This window comes from Triticum urartu, chromosome 6A (assembly GCF_056163025.1).
Source record: "Triticum urartu cultivar PI428250 chromosome 6A, HENAU_Tu73, whole genome shotgun sequence".
Taxonomy (NCBI): domain Eukaryota; kingdom Viridiplantae; phylum Streptophyta; class Magnoliopsida; order Poales; family Poaceae; genus Triticum; species Triticum urartu.
The window spans coordinates 165103773-165120412 of NC_141878.1; positions in this window are offsets into that span (position 1 = coordinate 165103773).

Consider the following 16640-nt stretch of genomic DNA (forward strand, 5'->3'; position numbering starts at 1 on the left):
GCCTCGCGAGGGTCTGTTCTTGGCTGGGGGGATGAACTACTAGGAGGAGTTCAATCGCCCTTCTCTCTCTCTCTCTCTCTCTGTTTGTTGCCTACGCCTTTCCAACTGATTGCCCGGTTCTGGTCTATCCCAACCTCTCGATTCTGATTTTTCCTACCGTGGGGGTGGCTAGTCCTATTTATAGGCAAAGGCCCTGGGTCTCTTCCCAAATATTGAGCGGGAAGGGCGCCAACAACTGGCCATTTTGAAGGGGAACATCTGGTACACTTATCCTGACTAAAGTTGGTCCTCGCCTGCCAAAGGCTCTGGTGGTGATGCTGGCTTGGGCTCCACAATGACTTCCTTCCTGCTGTTGGACTGGTCTTGGTCTCGTTGCACCGAAACGGGTGCCTTTGCTTGATGCTCCCGCCTGCGCTTGCCCCCTTTGCACCAAAGAGGAAAGGAGGACACTGCGCGGGCTGGCGCCCGCCTGGCGCCCTCGGTCGTCATGGCTTGCGTCATGGGCACCTCGTGAGGTACCCCGCCTTGATCTCTCCGCCTCCTCGTGAGCCAGCCTGATGAGGCCGCGCCTGAGGAAGCTCCGTGTCTTCCGCCCCGCGAGGCTTGGCCCCACGCGAGGGTCTTGGGTCTTGTGTTGAGGAAGATGGGCCGTGTTGGGCCCCCTTTTGAGCCATGCCGCAGGCCACAGGCAGGCAAGTCTGGGGACCCCCATTCCCAGAACACCAACAGTAGCCCCCGGGCCCAAGGCGCGCCCGGACTTGGCCGTGCAAAGAGGCAAAATGGCAAGGGCGAAGCGCCGCGGGCCCTAACAGCCTGCGGCCTTGGGCACCGCATGGCGGTTGATTGGACGTGAGCGCTTCAGCAACCGCGCAGGTTGATAAAAGAGCGGCATCTGCCTAGGCTTTGCTTTTCGCTTTCTTCGGTTGTTGCTCAGATCCCCTTTCTTGCGCCTCTCCTTCCTTCCATCAAATTTCCAGATGTACTTCGACCACGTGACCTAGGAAGCCATGGTGCCTCGTCAGTCCCCGGCCGAAGCTTGGTACTCGTCTGCTCTGGACTCGCCGAACGTGTCGGAGGGGAGCCTTGCCCGGTTGCACAGGATGGCGGCGGCGAGGGCATCGACGGGGCGAGGGTCTTCAAGGCCGGCTCCGCCACCCCTGAGGGCCGAGGGAGCACCTTCTATCCGCTCTTTGTAAGCTCCATTGCTGCTGGCCTGGTGCCTCCCTTCTCCGAGTTCTTCTTCTCTGTCCTCCGCCATTACAACCTACAGGCTCTGTATCTCCATCCCAACTCCGTCCTTCCGCTTCCGAGGTTGACCCCTCCAGCCGGCTTTCTGGCTTCAAATTTGGCCGGAGGCTGCCTGACCTCATTGGTGACGACCCGTAAGCACTTGATTCTTGTCTTTATTTCTTGTTCTACTTCTGAGGCTTGACGCCCGCATTTCTTGGGTAGGCTGGCGCCCGCGGCAAAGAAGCTGAAGGGGCTCCTGAGGTTCCATCCGCGGCAGCGCCTCTGCCTGCGGAGGAAGGTGACCGCGACGCACGGGCCTTTCCTGCCCGGTCGTCCTCGCGAGGCCTGGCTGAGCTGGCTGGGGCGAGCTCAGCCCCCGTGGCCCAAGTGACTCCCGAGATGCGCGCGCCAAATGTCGGATTTCGGGTTCCGGCAGACCCTTGAGGTTCGAACTCTGGGGTGCGCGCGGAGATTACGCCTTCTACCTACCTGCACCACTCCGCCTCGCAAAGATCTGAGCTATCGAAAGAACAGCACAAGAGACACAAGGTTTATACTGGTTCGGGCCACCGATGTGGTGTAATACCCTACTCCAGTGTGTGCTGTGGTGGATTGCCTCTTGGGCTGATGATGATGAACAATACAAGGAAGAACAGCCTCGCGAGGGTCTGTTCTTGGCTGGGGGGATGAACTACTAGGAGGAGTTCAATCGCCCTTCTCTCTCTCTCTCTCTGTTTGTTGCCTATGCCTTTCCAACTGATTGCCCGGTTCTGGTCTATCCCAACCTCTCGATTCTGATTTTTCCTACCGTGGGGGTGGCTAGTCCTATTTATAGGCAAAGGCCCTGGGTCTCTTCCCAAATATTGAGCGGGAAGGGCGCCAACAACTGGCCATTTTGAAGGGGAACATCTGGTACACTTATCCTGACTAAAGTTGGTCCTCGCCTGCCAAAGGCTCTGGTGGTGATGCTGGCTTGGGCTCCACAATGACTTCCTTCCTGCTGTTGGACTGGTCTTGGTCTCGTTGCACCGAAACGGGTGCCTTTGCTTGATGCTCCCGCCTGCGCTTGCCCCCTTTGCACCAAAGAGGAAAGGAGGACACTGCGCGGGCTGGCGCCCGCCTAGCGCCCTCGGTAGTCATGGCTTGCGTCATGGGCACCTCGTGAGGTACCCCGCCTTGATCTCTCCGCCTCCTCGTGAGCCAGCCTGATGAGGCCGCGCCTGAGGAAGCTCCGCGTCGTCTGCCCCGCGAGGCTTGGCCCCTCGCGAGGGTCTTGGGTCTTGTGTTGACGAAGATGGGTCGTGCTAGGCCCCCTTTTGAGCCATGCCGCAGGCCGCAGGCAGGCAAGTCTGGGGACCCCCATTCCCAGAACACCGACAGTAGCCCCCGGGCCCAAGGCGCGCCCGGACTTGGCCGTGCAAAGAGGCGAAAGGGCAAGGGCGAAGTGCCGCGGGCCCTAACAGCCTGCGGCCTTGGGCGCCGCATGGCAGTTGATTGGACGTGAGCGCTTCAGCAACCGCGCAGGTTGATAAAAGAGCGGCATCTGCCTAGGCTTTGCTTTTCGCTTTCTCCGGTTGTTGCTCAGATCCCCTTTCTTGCGCCTCTCCTTCCTTCCATCAAATTTCCAGATGTACTTCGACCGCGTGACCTAGGAAGCCATGGCGCCTCGTCAGTCCCCGGCCGAAGCTTGGTACTCGTCTGCTCTGGACTCGCCGAACGTGTCGGAGGCGAGCCTTGCCCAGTTGCACCGGATGGCGGTGGCGAGGGCATCGACGGGGCGAGGGTGTTCAAGGCCGGCTCCGCCACCCCTGAGGGCCGAGGGAGCACCTTCTATCCGCTCTTTGTAAGCTCCATTGCTGCTGGCCTGGTGCCTCCCTTCTCCGAGTTCTTCTTCTCTGTCCTCCGCCATTACAACCTACAGGCTCTGTATCTCCATCCCAACTCCGTCCTTCCGCTTCCGAGGTTGACCCCTCCAGCCGGCTTTCAGGCTTCAAATTTGGCCGGAGGCTGCCTGAGCTCACTGGTGACGACCCGTAAGCACTTGATTCTTGTCTTTATTTCTTGTTCTGCTGCTGAGGCTTGACGTCCGCATTTCTTTGGTAGGCTGGCGCCCGCGGCAAAAAAGCTGAAGGGGCTCCTGAGGTTCCATCCGCGGCAGCGCCTCTGCCTGCGGAGGAATGTGACCGCGACGCACGGGCCTCTCCTGCCCGGTCGTCCTCGCGAGGCCTGGCTGAGCTGGCTGGGGCGAGCTCAGCCCCGATGGCCCAAGTGACTCCCGAGGTGCGCGCGCCAAATGTCGGATTTCGGGTTCCGGCAGACCCTTGAGGTTCGAACTCTGGGGTGCGCGCGGAGATTACGCCTTCTACCTACCTGCACCCCTCCGCCTCGCAAAGATCAGAGCTATCGAAAGAACAGCACAAGAGACACAAGGTTTATACTGGTTCGGGCCACCGATGTGGTGTAATACCCTACTCCAGTGTGTGGTGTGGTGGATTGCCTCTTGGGCTGATGATGATGAACAATACAAGGAAGAACAGCCTCGCGAGGGTCTTTTCTTGGCTGGGGGGATGAACTACTAGGAGGAGTTCAATCGCCCTTCTCTCTCTCTCTCTCAGTTTGTTGCCTATGCCTTTCCAACTGATTGCCCGGTTCTGGTCTATCCCAACCTCTCGATTCTGATTTTTCCTACCGTGGGGGTGGCTAGTCCTATTTATAGGCAAAGGCCCTGGGTCTCTTCCCAAATATTGAGCGGGAAGGGCGCCAACAACTGGCCATTTTGAAGGGGAACATCTGGTACACTTATCCTGACTAAAGTTGGTCCTCGCCTGCCAAAGGCTCTAGTGGTGACGCTAGCTTGGGCTCCACAATGACTTCCTTCCTGCCGTTGGACTGGTCTTGGTCTCGTTGCACCGAAACGGGTGCCTTTGCTTGATGCTCCCGCCTGCGCTTGCCCCCTTTGCACCAAAGAGGAAAGGAGGACACTGCGCGGGCTGGCGCCCGCCTAGCGCCCTCGGTAGTCATGGCTTGCGTCATGGGCACCTCGTGAGGTACCCCGCCTTGATCTCTCCGCCTCCTCGTGAGCCAGCCTGATGAGGCCGCGCCTGAGGAAGCTCCGCGTCGTCCGCCCCGCTAGGCTTGGCCCCTCGCGAGGGTCTTGGATCTTGTGTTGACGAAGATGGGTCGTGCTGGGCCCCCTTTTGAGCCATGCCGCAGGCCGCAGGCAGGCAAGTCTGGGGACCCCCATTCCCAGAACACCGACAGTAGCCCCCGGGCCCAAGGCGCGCCCGGACTTGGCCGTGCAAAGAGGCGAAAGGGCAAGGGCGAAGTGCCGCGGGCCCTAACAGCCTGCGGCCTTGGGCGCCGCATGGCGGTTGATTGGACGTGAGCGCTTCAGCAACCGCACAGGTTGATAAAAGAGCGGCATCTGCCTAGGCTTTGCTTTTCGCTTTCTCCGGTTGTTGCTCAGATCCCCTTTCTTGCGCCTCTCCTTCCTTCCATCAAATTTCCAGATGTACTTTGACCGCGTGACCTAGGAAGCCATGGCGCCTCGTCAGTCCCCGGCCGAAGCTTGGTACTCGTCTGCTCTGGACTCGCCGAACGTGTCGGAGGCGAGCCTTGCCCAGTTGCACCGGATGGCGGTGGCGAGGGCATCGACGGGGCGAGGGTGTTCAAGGCCGGCTCCGCCACCCCTGAGGGCCGAGGGAGCACCTTCTATCCGCTCTTTGTAAGCTCCATTGCTGCTGGCCTGGTGCCTCCCTTCTCCGAGTTCTTCTTCTCTGTCCTCCGCCATTACAACCTACAGGCTCTGTATCTCCATCCCAACTCCGTCCTTCCGCTTCCGAGGTTGACCCCTCCAGCCGGCTTTCAGGCTTCAAATTTGGCCGGAGGCTGCCTGAGCTCACTGGTGACGACCCGTAAGCACTTGATTCTTGTCTTTATTTCTTGTTCTGCTGCTGAGGCTTGACGTCCGCATTTCTTTGGTAGGCTGGCGCCCACGGCAAAAAAGCTGAAGGGGCTCCTGAGGTTCCATCCGCGGCAGTGCCTCTGCCTGCGGAGGAAGGTGACCGCGACGCACGGGCCTCTCCTGCCCGGTCGTCCTCGCGAGGCCTGGCTGAGCTGGCTGGGGCGAGCTCAGCCCCGATGGCCCAAGTGACTCCCGAGGTGCGCGCGCCAAATGTCGGATTTCGGGTTCCGGCAGACCCTTGAGGTTCGAACTCTGGGGTGCGCGCGGAGATTACGCCTTCTACCTACCTGCACCCCTCCGCCTCGCAAAGATCAGAGCTATCGAAAGAACAGCACAAGAGACACAAGGTTTATACTGGTTCGGGCCACCGATGTGGTGTAATACCCTACTCCAGTGTGTGGTGTGGTGGATTGCCTCTTGGGCTGATGATGATGAACAATACAAGGAAGAACAGCCTCGCGAGGGTCTGTTCTTGGCTGGGGGGATGAACTACTAGGAGGAGTTCAATCGCCCTTCTCTCTCTCTCTCTCTATTTGTTGCCTATGCGTTTCCAACTGATTTCCCGGTTCTGGTCTATCCCAACCTCTCGATTCTGATTTTTCGTACCGTGGGGGTGGCTAGTCCTATTTATAGGCAAAGGCCCTGGGCCTCTTCCCAAATATTGAGCGGGAAGGGCGCCAACAACTGGCCATTTTGAAGGGGAACATCTGGTACACTTATCCTGACTAAAGTTGGTCCTCGCCTGCCAAATGCTCTGGTGGTGACGCTGGCTTGGGCTCCACAATGACTTCCTTCCTGCCGTTGGACTGGTCTTGGTCTCGTTGCACCGAAACGGGTGCCTTTGCTTGATGCTCCCACCTGCGCTTGCCCCCTTTGCACCAAAGAGGAAAGGAGGACACTGTGCGGGCTGGCGCCCGCCTGGCGCCCTCGGTCGTCATGGCTTGCGTCATGGGCACCTCGTGAGGTACCCCGCCTTGATCTCTCCGCCTCCTCGTGAGCCAGCCTGATGAGGCCGCGCCTGAGGAAGCTCCGCGTCGTCCGCCCCGCGAGGCTTGGCCCCTCGCGAGGGTCTTGGGTCTTGTCTTGAGGAAGATGGGCCGTGCTGGGCCCCCTTTTGAGCCATGCTGCAGGCCGCAGGCAGGCAAGTCTGGGGACCCCCATTCCCAGAACACCGACAGTAGCCCCCGGGCCCAAGGCGCGCCCGGACTTGGCCGTGCAAAGAGGCGAAAGGGCAAGGGCGAAGTGCCGTAGGCCCTAACAGCCTGCGGCCTTGGGCGTCGCGTGGCGGTTGATTGGACGTGAGCGCTTCAGCAACCGCACAGGTTGATAAAAGAGCGGCATCTGCCTAGGCTTTGCATTTCGCTTTCTCCGTTGTTGCTCAGATCCCCTTTCTTACGCCTCTCCTTCCTTCCATAAAATTTCCAGATGTACTTCGACCACGTGACCTAGGAAGCCATGGCGCCTCGTCAGTCCCCGGCCGAAGCTTGGTACTCGTCTGCTCTGGACTCGCCGAACGTGTCGGAGGCGAGCCTTGCCCAGTTGCACCGGATGGCGGTGGCGAGGGCATCGACGGGGCGAGGGTGTTCAAGGCCGGCTCCGCCACCCCTGAGTGCCGAGGGAGCACCTTCTATCCGCTCTTTGTAAGCTCCATTGCTGCTGGCCTGGTGCCTCCCTTCTCCGAGTTCTTCTTCTCTGTCCTCCGCCATTACAACCTACAGGCTCTGTATCTCCATCCCAACTCCGTCCTTCCGCTTCCGAGGTTGACCCCTCCAGCCGGCTTTCAGGCTTCAAATTTGGCCGGAGGCTGCCTGAGCTCACTGGTGACGACCCGTAAGCACTTGATTCTTGTCTTTATTTCTTGTTCTGCTGCTGAGGCTTGACGTCCGCATTTCTTGGGTAGGATGGCGCCCGCGGCAGAGAAGCTGAAGGGGCTCCTGAGGTTCCATCCGCGGCAACGCCTCTACCTGCGGAGGAAGGTGACCGCGACACACGGGCCTCTCCTGCCCGGTCGTCCTCGCGAGGCCAGGCTGAGCTGGCTGGGGCGAGCTCAGCCCCCGTGGCCCAAGTGACTCCCGAGGTGCGCGCGCCAAATGTCGGATTTCGGGTTCCGGCAGACCCTTGAGGTTCGAACTCTGGGTGCGCGCGGAGATTACGCCTTCTACCTACCTGCACCCCTCCGCCTCGCAAAGATCAGAGCTATCGAAAGAACAGCACAAGAGGCACAAGGTTTATACTGGTTCGGGCCACCGATGTGGTGTAATACCCTACTCCAGTGTGTGGTGTGGTGGATTGCCTCTTGGGCTGATGATGATGAACAATACAAGGAAGAATAGCCTCGCGAGGGTCTGTTCTTGGCTGGGGGGATGAACTACTAGGAGGAGTTCAATCGCCCTTCTCTCTCTCTCTCTCTATTTGTTGCCTATGCGTTTCCAACTGATTGCCCGGTTCTGGTCTATCCCAACCTCTCGATTCTGATTTTTCCTACCGTGGGGGTGGCTAGTCCTATTTATAGGCAAAGGCCCTGGGCCTCTTCCCAAATATTGAGCGGGAAGGGCGCCAACAACTGGCCATTTTGAAGGGGAACATCTGGTACACTTATCCTGACTAAAGTTGGTCCTCGCCTGCCAAAGGCTCTGGTGGTGACGCTGGCTTGGGCTCCACAATGACTTCCTTCCTGCCGTTGGACTGGTCTTGGTCTCGTTGCACCGAAACGGGTGCCTTTGCTTGATGCTCCCGCCTGCGCTTGCCCCCTTTGCACCAAAGAGGAAAGGAGGACACTGTGCGGGCTGGCGCCCGCCTGGCGCCCTCGGTCGTCATGGCTTGCGTCATGGGCACCTCGTGAGGTACCCCGCCTTGATCTCTCCGCCTCCTCGTGAGCCAGCCTGATGAGGCCGCGCCTGAGGAAGCTCCGCGTCGTCCGCCCCGCGAGGCTTGGCCCCTCGCGAGGGTCTTGGGTCTTGTGTTGAGGAAGATGGGCCGTGCTGGGCCCCCTTTTGAGCCATGCCGCAGGCCGCAGGCAGGCAAGTCTGGGGACCCCCATTCCCAGAACACCGACAGTAGCCCCCGGGCCCAAGGCGCGCCCGGACTTGGCCGTGCAAAGAGGCGAAAGGGCAAGGGCGAAGTGCCGCAGGCCCTAACAGCCTGCGGCCTTGGGCGCCGCGTGGCGGTTGATTGGACGTGAGCGCTTTAGCAACCGCATAGGTTGATAAAAGAGCGGCATCTGCCTAGGCTTTGCTTTTCGCTTTCTCCGGTTGTTGCTCAGATCCCCTTTCTTGCGCCTCTCCTTCCTTCCATCAAATTTCCAGATGTACTTCGACCGCGTGACCTAGGAAGCCATGGCGCCTCGTCAGTCCCCGGCCGAAGCTTGGTACTCGTCTGCTCTGGACTCGCCGAACGTGTCGGAGGCGAGCCTTGCCCGGTTGCACCGGATGGCGGCGGCGAGGGCATCGACGGGGCGAGGGTCTTCAAGGCCGGCTCCGCCACCCCTGAGGGCCGAGGGAGCACCTTCTATCCGCTCTTTGTAAGCTCCATTGCTGCTGGCCTGGTGCCTCCCTTCTCCGAGTTCTTCTTCTCTGTCCTCCGCCATTACAACCTACAGGCTCTGTATCTCCATCCCAACTCCGTCCTTCCGCTTCCGAGGTTGACCCCTCCAACCGGCTTTCAGGCTTCAAATTTGGCCGGAGGCTGCCTGAGCTCACTGGTGACGACCCATAAGCACTTGATTCTTGTCTTTATTTCTTGTTCTGCTGCTGAGGCTTGACGTCCGCATTTCTTGGGTAGGATGGCGCCCGCGGCAAAGAAGCTGAAGGGGCTCCTGAGGTTCCATCCACGGCAGCGCCTCTACCTGCGGAGGAAGGTGACCGCGACACACGGGCCTCTCCTGCCCGGTTGTCCTCGCGAGGCCAGGCTGAGCTGGCTGGGGCGAGCTCAGCCCCGTGGCCCAAGTGACTCCCGAGGTGCGCGCGCCAAATGTCGGATTTCGGGTTCCGGCAGACCCTTGAGGTTCGAACTCTGGGGTGCGCGCGGAGATTACGCCTTCTACCTACCTGCACCCCTCCGCCTCGCAAAGATCTGAGCTATCGAAAGAACAGCACAAGAGGCACAAGGTTTATACTGGTTCGGGCCACCGATGTGGTGTAATACCCTACTCCAGTGTGTGGTGTGGTGGATTGCCTCTTGGGCTGATGATGATGAACAATACAAGGAAGAATAGCCTCGCGAGGGTCTGTTCTTGGCTGGGGGGATGAACTACTAGGAGGAGTTCAATTGCCATTCTTGAAGGAAATATGCCCTAGAGGCAATAATAAAGTTATTATTTATTTCCTTATAATCATGATAAATGTTTATTATTCATGCTAGAATTGTATTAACCGGAAACATAATACATGTGTGAATACATAGACAAACAAAGTGTCACTAGTATGCCTCTACTTGACTAGCTCGTTAATAAAAGAAGGTTATGTTTCCTAACCGTGAAAAATAAGTTGTTATATGATTAACGAGGTCACATCATTAGTTGAATGATCTGATTGACATGACCCATTCCATTAGCTTAGCACCCAATCGTTTAGTATGTTGCTATTGCTTTTCTTCATGACTTATACATGTTCCTATGACTATGAGATTATGCAACTCCCGTTTGCCGGAGGAACACTTTGGGTGCTACCAAACGTCACAACGTAACTGGGTGATTATAAAGGAGCATTACAGGTGTCTCCAAAGGTAGATGTTGGGTTGGCATATTTCGAGATTAGGATTTGTCACTCCGATTGTCGGAGAGGTATCTCTGGGCCCTCTCGGTAATATACATCACATAAGCCTTGCAAGCATTACAACTAATATGTTAGTTGTGAGATGATGTATTACGGAACGAGTAAAGAGACTTTCCGGTAACGAGATTGAACTAGGTATTGGATACCGACGATCGAATCTCGGGCAAGTAACATACCGATGACAAAGGGAACAACGTATGTTGTTATGCGGTCTGACCGATAAAGATCTTCGTAGAATATGTAGGAGCCAATATGGGCATCCAGGTCCCGCTATTGGTTATTGACCGGAGACATGTCTCGGTCATGTCTACATTGTTCTCGAACCCATAGGGTCCGCACGCTTAAGGTTACGATGACAGTTATATTATGAGTTTATGCATTTTGATGTACCAAAGGTTGTCCGGAGTCCCGGATGTGATCACGGACATGACGAGGTGTCTCGAAATGGTCGAGGCGTAAAGATTGATATATTGGAAGCCTATGTTTGGACATCGGAAGTGTTCCGGGTGAAATCGGGATTTTACCGGGTTACCGGGAGGTTGCCGGAACCCCCCGAGAGCCATATGGGCCTTCATGGGCCTTATTGGAAAGGAGAAAGGGGCAGCCCAAGGTGGCTGCGCCACTTCCCCCTCCCCTAGTCCTATTAGGACTAGGAGAAGGTTGCCGGCCCCCTCTCCCTCTTTCCCCCTTTGGGGAATCCTAGTTGGAATAGGATTGGAGGGGAGTCCTACTCCCGGAAGGAGTAGGACTCCTCCTGCGCCTCCCTCCTTGGCCGGCCAGCCTCCCCCCCCCCCCTCTAATCCTTTATATACGGAGGCAGGGGACACCTCTAGACACACAAGTTGATCCACGTGATCTATTCCTTAGCCGTGTGCGGTGCCCCCTGCCACCATATACCTCGATAATACTGTAGCGGAGTTTAGGCGAAGCCCTGCTGCTGTAGTACATCAAGATCGTCACCACGCCGTCGTGCTGACGGAACTCTTCCCCGACACTTTGATGGATCGGAGTCCGGGGATCGTCATCGAGCTGAACGTGTGCTCGAACTCGGCGGTGCCGTAGTTTCGGTGCTTGATCGGTTGGATCGTGAAGACGTACGACTACTTCCTCTACGTCGTGTCATCGCTTCCGCAGTCGGTCTGCGTTGGGTACGTAGACAACACTCTCCCCCTCGTTGCTATGTATCACATGATCTTGCATGTGCGTAGGAATTTTTTTGAAATTACTACGAAACCCAACAGTGGCATCCGAGCCTGGTTATTTATGTTGATGTTATATGCACGAGTAGAACACAAGTGAGTTGTGGACGATACAAGTCATACTGCCTACCAGCATGTCATACTTTGGTTCGGCGGTATTGTTGGACGAGACGACCCAGACCAACATTACGCGTACGCTTACGCGAGACCGCTTCTCCCGACGTGCTTTGCACACAGGTGGCTTGCGGGCGACTGTCTCTCCAACTTTAGTTGAACCAAGTATGGCTACACCCGGTCCTTGCGAAGGTTAAAACGGAGTCTATTTGACAAACTATCGTTGTGGTTTTGATGCGTAGGTGAGATTGGTTCTTACTTAAGCCCGTAGCAGCCACGTAAAACTTGCAACAACAAAGTAGAGGACGTCTAACTTGTTTTTGCAGGGCATGTTGTGATGTGATATGGTCAAGGCATGATGCTGAATTTTATTGTATGAGATGATCATGTTTTGTAACCAAGTTATCGGCAACTGGCAGGAGCCATATGGTTGTCGCTTTATTGTATGCAATGCAATCGCGATGTAATGCTTTACTTTATTACTAAACGGTAATGATAGTCGTGGAAGCATAAGATTGGCGAGACGACAACGATGCTACGATGGAGATCAAGGTGTTGCGCCGGTGACGTTGGTGATCATGACGGTGCTTCGGAGATGGAGATCACAAGCACAAGATGATGATGGCCATATCATATCACTTATATTGATTGCATGTGATGTTTATCTTTTTATGCATCTTATCTTGCTTTGATTGACGGTAGCATTATAAGATGATCTCTCACTAAATTATCAAGAAGTGTTCTCCCTGAGTATGCACCGTTGCGAAAGTTCTTCGTGCTGAGACACCACGTGATGATCGGGTGTGATAGGCTCTATGTTCAAATACAACGGGTGCAAAACAGTTGCACACGCGGAATACTCAGGTTATACTTGACGAGCCAAGCATATACAGATATGGCCTCGGAACACGGAGACCGAAAGGTCGAGCGTGAATCATATAGTAGATATGATCAACATAATGATGTTCACCGATGAAACTACTCCATCTCACGTGATGATCGGACATGGTTTAGTTGATTTGGATCACGTGATTACTTAGAGGATTAGAGGGATGTCTATCTAAGTGGGAGTTCTTCAGTAATATGATTAATTGAACTTAAATTTATCATGAACTTAGTACCTGATAGTATCTTGCTTGTTTATGTTGATTGTAGATAGATGGCTCGTGCTGTTGTTCCGTTGAATTTTAATGCGTTCCTTGAGAAAGCAAAGTTGAAAGATGATGGTAGCAATTACACGGACTGGGTCCGTAACTTGAGGATTATCCTCATTGCTGCACAGAAGAATTACGTCCTGGAAGCACCGCTGGGTGCCAGGCTTGCTGCTGGAGCAACACCAGATGTTATGAACGTCTGGCAGAGCAAAGCTGATGACTACTAGATAGTTCGGTGTGCCATGCTTTACGGCTTAGAATCGGGACTTCAACGACGTTTTGAACGTCATGGAGCATATGAGATGTTCCAGGAGTTGAAGTTGATATTTCAAGCAAATGCCCGGATTGAGAGATATGAAGTCTCCAATAAGTTCTATAGCTGCAAGATGGAGGAGAACAGTTCTGTCAGTGAGCATATACTCAAAATGTCTGGGTATAATAATCACTTGATTCAATTGGGAGTTAATCTTCCAGATGATTGCGCCATTGACAGAATTCTCCAATCACTGCCACCAAGCTACAAGAGCTTCGTGATGAACTATAATATGCAAGGGATGAACAAGACTATTCCCGAGCTCTTCGCAATGCTGAAAGCTGCGGAGGTAGAAATCAAAAAGGAGCATCAAGTGTTGATGGTTAACAAAACCACTAGTTTCAAGAAAAAGGGCAAAGGGAAGAAGAACGGGAACTTCAAAAAGAACGGCAAGCAAGTTGCTGCTCAAGAGAAGAAACCCAAGTCTGGACCTAAGCCTGAAACTGAGTGCTTCTACTGCAAGCAGACTGGTCACTGGAAGCGGAACTGCCCCAAGTATTTGGCGGATAAGAAGGATGGCAAGGTGAACAAAGGTATATGTGATATACATGTTATTGATGTGTACCTTACTAATGATCGCAGTAGCACCTGGGTATTTGATACTGGTTCTGTTGCTAATATTTGCAACTCGAAACAGGGGCTACGGATTAAGCGAAGATTGGCTAAGGACGAGGTGACGATGCGCGTGGGAAACGGTTCCAAAGTCGATGTGATCGCGGTCGGCACGCTACCTCTACATCTACCTTCGGGATTAATATTAGACCTAAATAATTGTTATTTGGTGCCAGCGTTGAGCATGAACATTATATCTGGATCTTGTTTAATGCGAGACGGTTATTCATTTAAATCAGAGAATAATGGTTGTTCTATTTATATGAGTAATATCTTTTATGGTCATGCACCCTTGAAGAGTGGTCTATTTTTATTGAATCTCGATAGTAGTAATACACATATTCATAATGTTGAAGCCAAAAGATGCAGAGTTAATAATGAAAGTGCAACTTATTTGTGGCACTGTCGTTTAGGTCATATCGGTGTAAAGCGCATGAAGAAACTCCATACTGATGGACTTTTGGAACCACTTGATTATGAATCACTTGGTACTTGCGAACCGTGCCTCATGGGCAAGATGACTAAAACACCGTTCTCCGGTACTATCGAGAGAGCAACAGATTTGTTGGAAATCATACATACCGATGTATGTGGTCCGATGAATATTGAGGCTCGTGGCGGATAACGTTATTTTCTCACCTTCACAGATGATTTAAGCAGATATGGATATATCTACTTAATGAAACATAAGTCTGAAACATTTGAAAAGTTCAAAGAATTTCAGAGTGAAGTTGAAAATCATCGTAACAAGAAAATAAAGTTTCTATGATCTGATCGTGGAGGAGAATATTTGAGTTATGAGTTTGGTGTACATTTGAAAAACTGTGGAATAGTTTCGCAACTCACGCCACCCGGAACACCACAGCGTAATGGTGTGTCCGAACGTCGTAATCGTACTTTACTAGATATGGTGCGATCTATGATGTCTCTTACTGATTTACCGCTATCATTTTGGGGATACGCTCTAGAGACGGCCGCATTCACGTTAAACAGGGCACCATCAAAATCCGTTGAGACGACGCCTTATGAACTATGGTTTGGCAAGAAACCAAAGTTGTCGTTTCTTAAAGTTTGGGGCTGCGATGCTTATGTGAAAAAGCTTCAACCTGATAAGCTCGAACTCAAATCGGAGAAATGTGTCTTCATAGGATACCCAAAGGAAACTGTTGGGTACACCTTCTATCACAGATCCGAAGGCAAGACATTCGTTGCTAAGAATGGATCCTTTCTAGAGAAGGAGTTTCTCTCGAAAGAAGTGAGTGGGAGGAAAGTAGAACTTGACGAGGTAACTGTACCTGCTCCCTTACTGGAAAGTAGTTCATCACAGAAAACTGTTTCAGTGACACCTACACCAGTTAGTGAGGAAGCAAATGATAAAGATCATGAAACTTCATATCAAGATACTACTGAACCTCATAGATCAACCAGAGTAAGATCCGCACCGGAGTGGTACGGTAATCCTGTTCTGGAAGTCATGCTACTAGATCATGATGAACCTACGAACTATGAAGAAGCGATGGTGAGCCCAGATTCCGCAAAGTGGCTTGGAGCCATGAAATCTGAGATGGGATCCATGTATGAGAACAAAGTATGGACTTTGGTTGACTTGCCCGATGATCGGCAAGCAATTGAGAACAAATGGATCTTTAAGAAGAAGACTGACGCTGATGGTAATGTTACTGTCTACAAAGCTCGACTTCTCGCAAAAGGTTTTCGGCAAGTTCAAGGGATTGACTACGATGAGACCTTCTCACCCGTAGCGATGCTTAAGTCTGTCCGAATCATGTTAGCGATTGCCGCATTTTATGATTATGAAATTTGGCAGATGGATGTCAAAACTGCATTCCTGAATGGATTTCTGGAAGAAGAGTTGTATATCATGCAACCGGAAGGTTTTGTCGATCCAAACGGAGCTAACAAAGTGTGCAAGCTCTAGCAATCCATTTATGGACTGGTGCAAGCCTCTCGGAGTTGGAATAAACGCTTTGATAGTGTGATCAAAGCATTTGGTTTTATACAGACTTTTGGAGAAGCCTATATTTACAAGAAAGTGAGTGGGAGCTCTGTAGCATTTATAATATTATATGTGGATGACATATTGCTGATTGGAAATGATATAGAATTTCTGGATAGCATAAAAGGATACTTGAATAAAAGTTTTTCAATGAAAGACCTCGGTGAAGCTGCTTACATATTAGGCATTAAGATCTATAGAGATAGATCAAGACGCTTAATTGGACTTTCACAAAGCACATACCTTGACAAGATTTTGAAGAAATTCAAAATGGATCAAGCAAAGAAAGGATTCTTGCCTGTGTTACAAGGTGTGATGTTGAGTAAGACTCAATGCCCGACCACTGCAGAAGATAGAGAGAATATGAAAGATGTTCCCTATGCATCAGCCATAGGCTCTATCATGTATGCAATGCCGTGTACCAGACCTGATGTGTGCCTTGCTATAAGTTTAGCAGGGAGGTACCAAAGTAATCCAGGAGTGGATCACTGGACAGCGGTCAAGAACATCCTGAAATACCTGAAAAGGACTAAGGATATGTTTCTCGTATATGGAGGTGACAAAGAGCTCACCGTAAAAGGTTACGTTGATGCAAGCTTTGACACTGATCCGGACGATTCTAAATCACAAACCGGATACGTGTTTACATTAAACGGTGGAGCTGTCAGTTGGAGCAGTTCTAAACAAAGCGTCGTAGCGGGATCTACATGTGAAGCGGAGTACATAGCTACTTCGGAAGCAGCGAACGAAGGAGTCTGGATGAAGGAGTTCATATCCGATCTAGGTGTCATACCTAGTGCATCGGGTCCAATGAAAATCTTTTGTGACAATACTGGTGCAATTGCCTTGGCAAAGGAATCCAGATTTCACAAAAGGACCAAACACATCAAGAGACGCTTCAATTCCATCCGGGATCTAGTCCAGGTGGGAGACATAGAGATTTGCAAGATACATACGCATCTGAATGTTGCAGACCCGTTGACTAAGCCTCTTCCACGAGCAAAACATGATCAGCACCAAGGCTCCATGGGTGTTAGAATCATTACAGTGTAATCTAGATTATTGACTCTAGTGCAAGTGGGAGACTGAAGGAAATATGCCCTAGAGGCAATAATAAAGTTATTATTTATTTCCTTATAATCATGATAAATGTTTATTATTCATGCTAGAATTGTATTAACCGGAAACATAATACATGTGTGAATACATAGACAAACAAAGTGTCACTAGTATGCCTCTACTTGACTAGCTCGTTAATCAAAGATGGT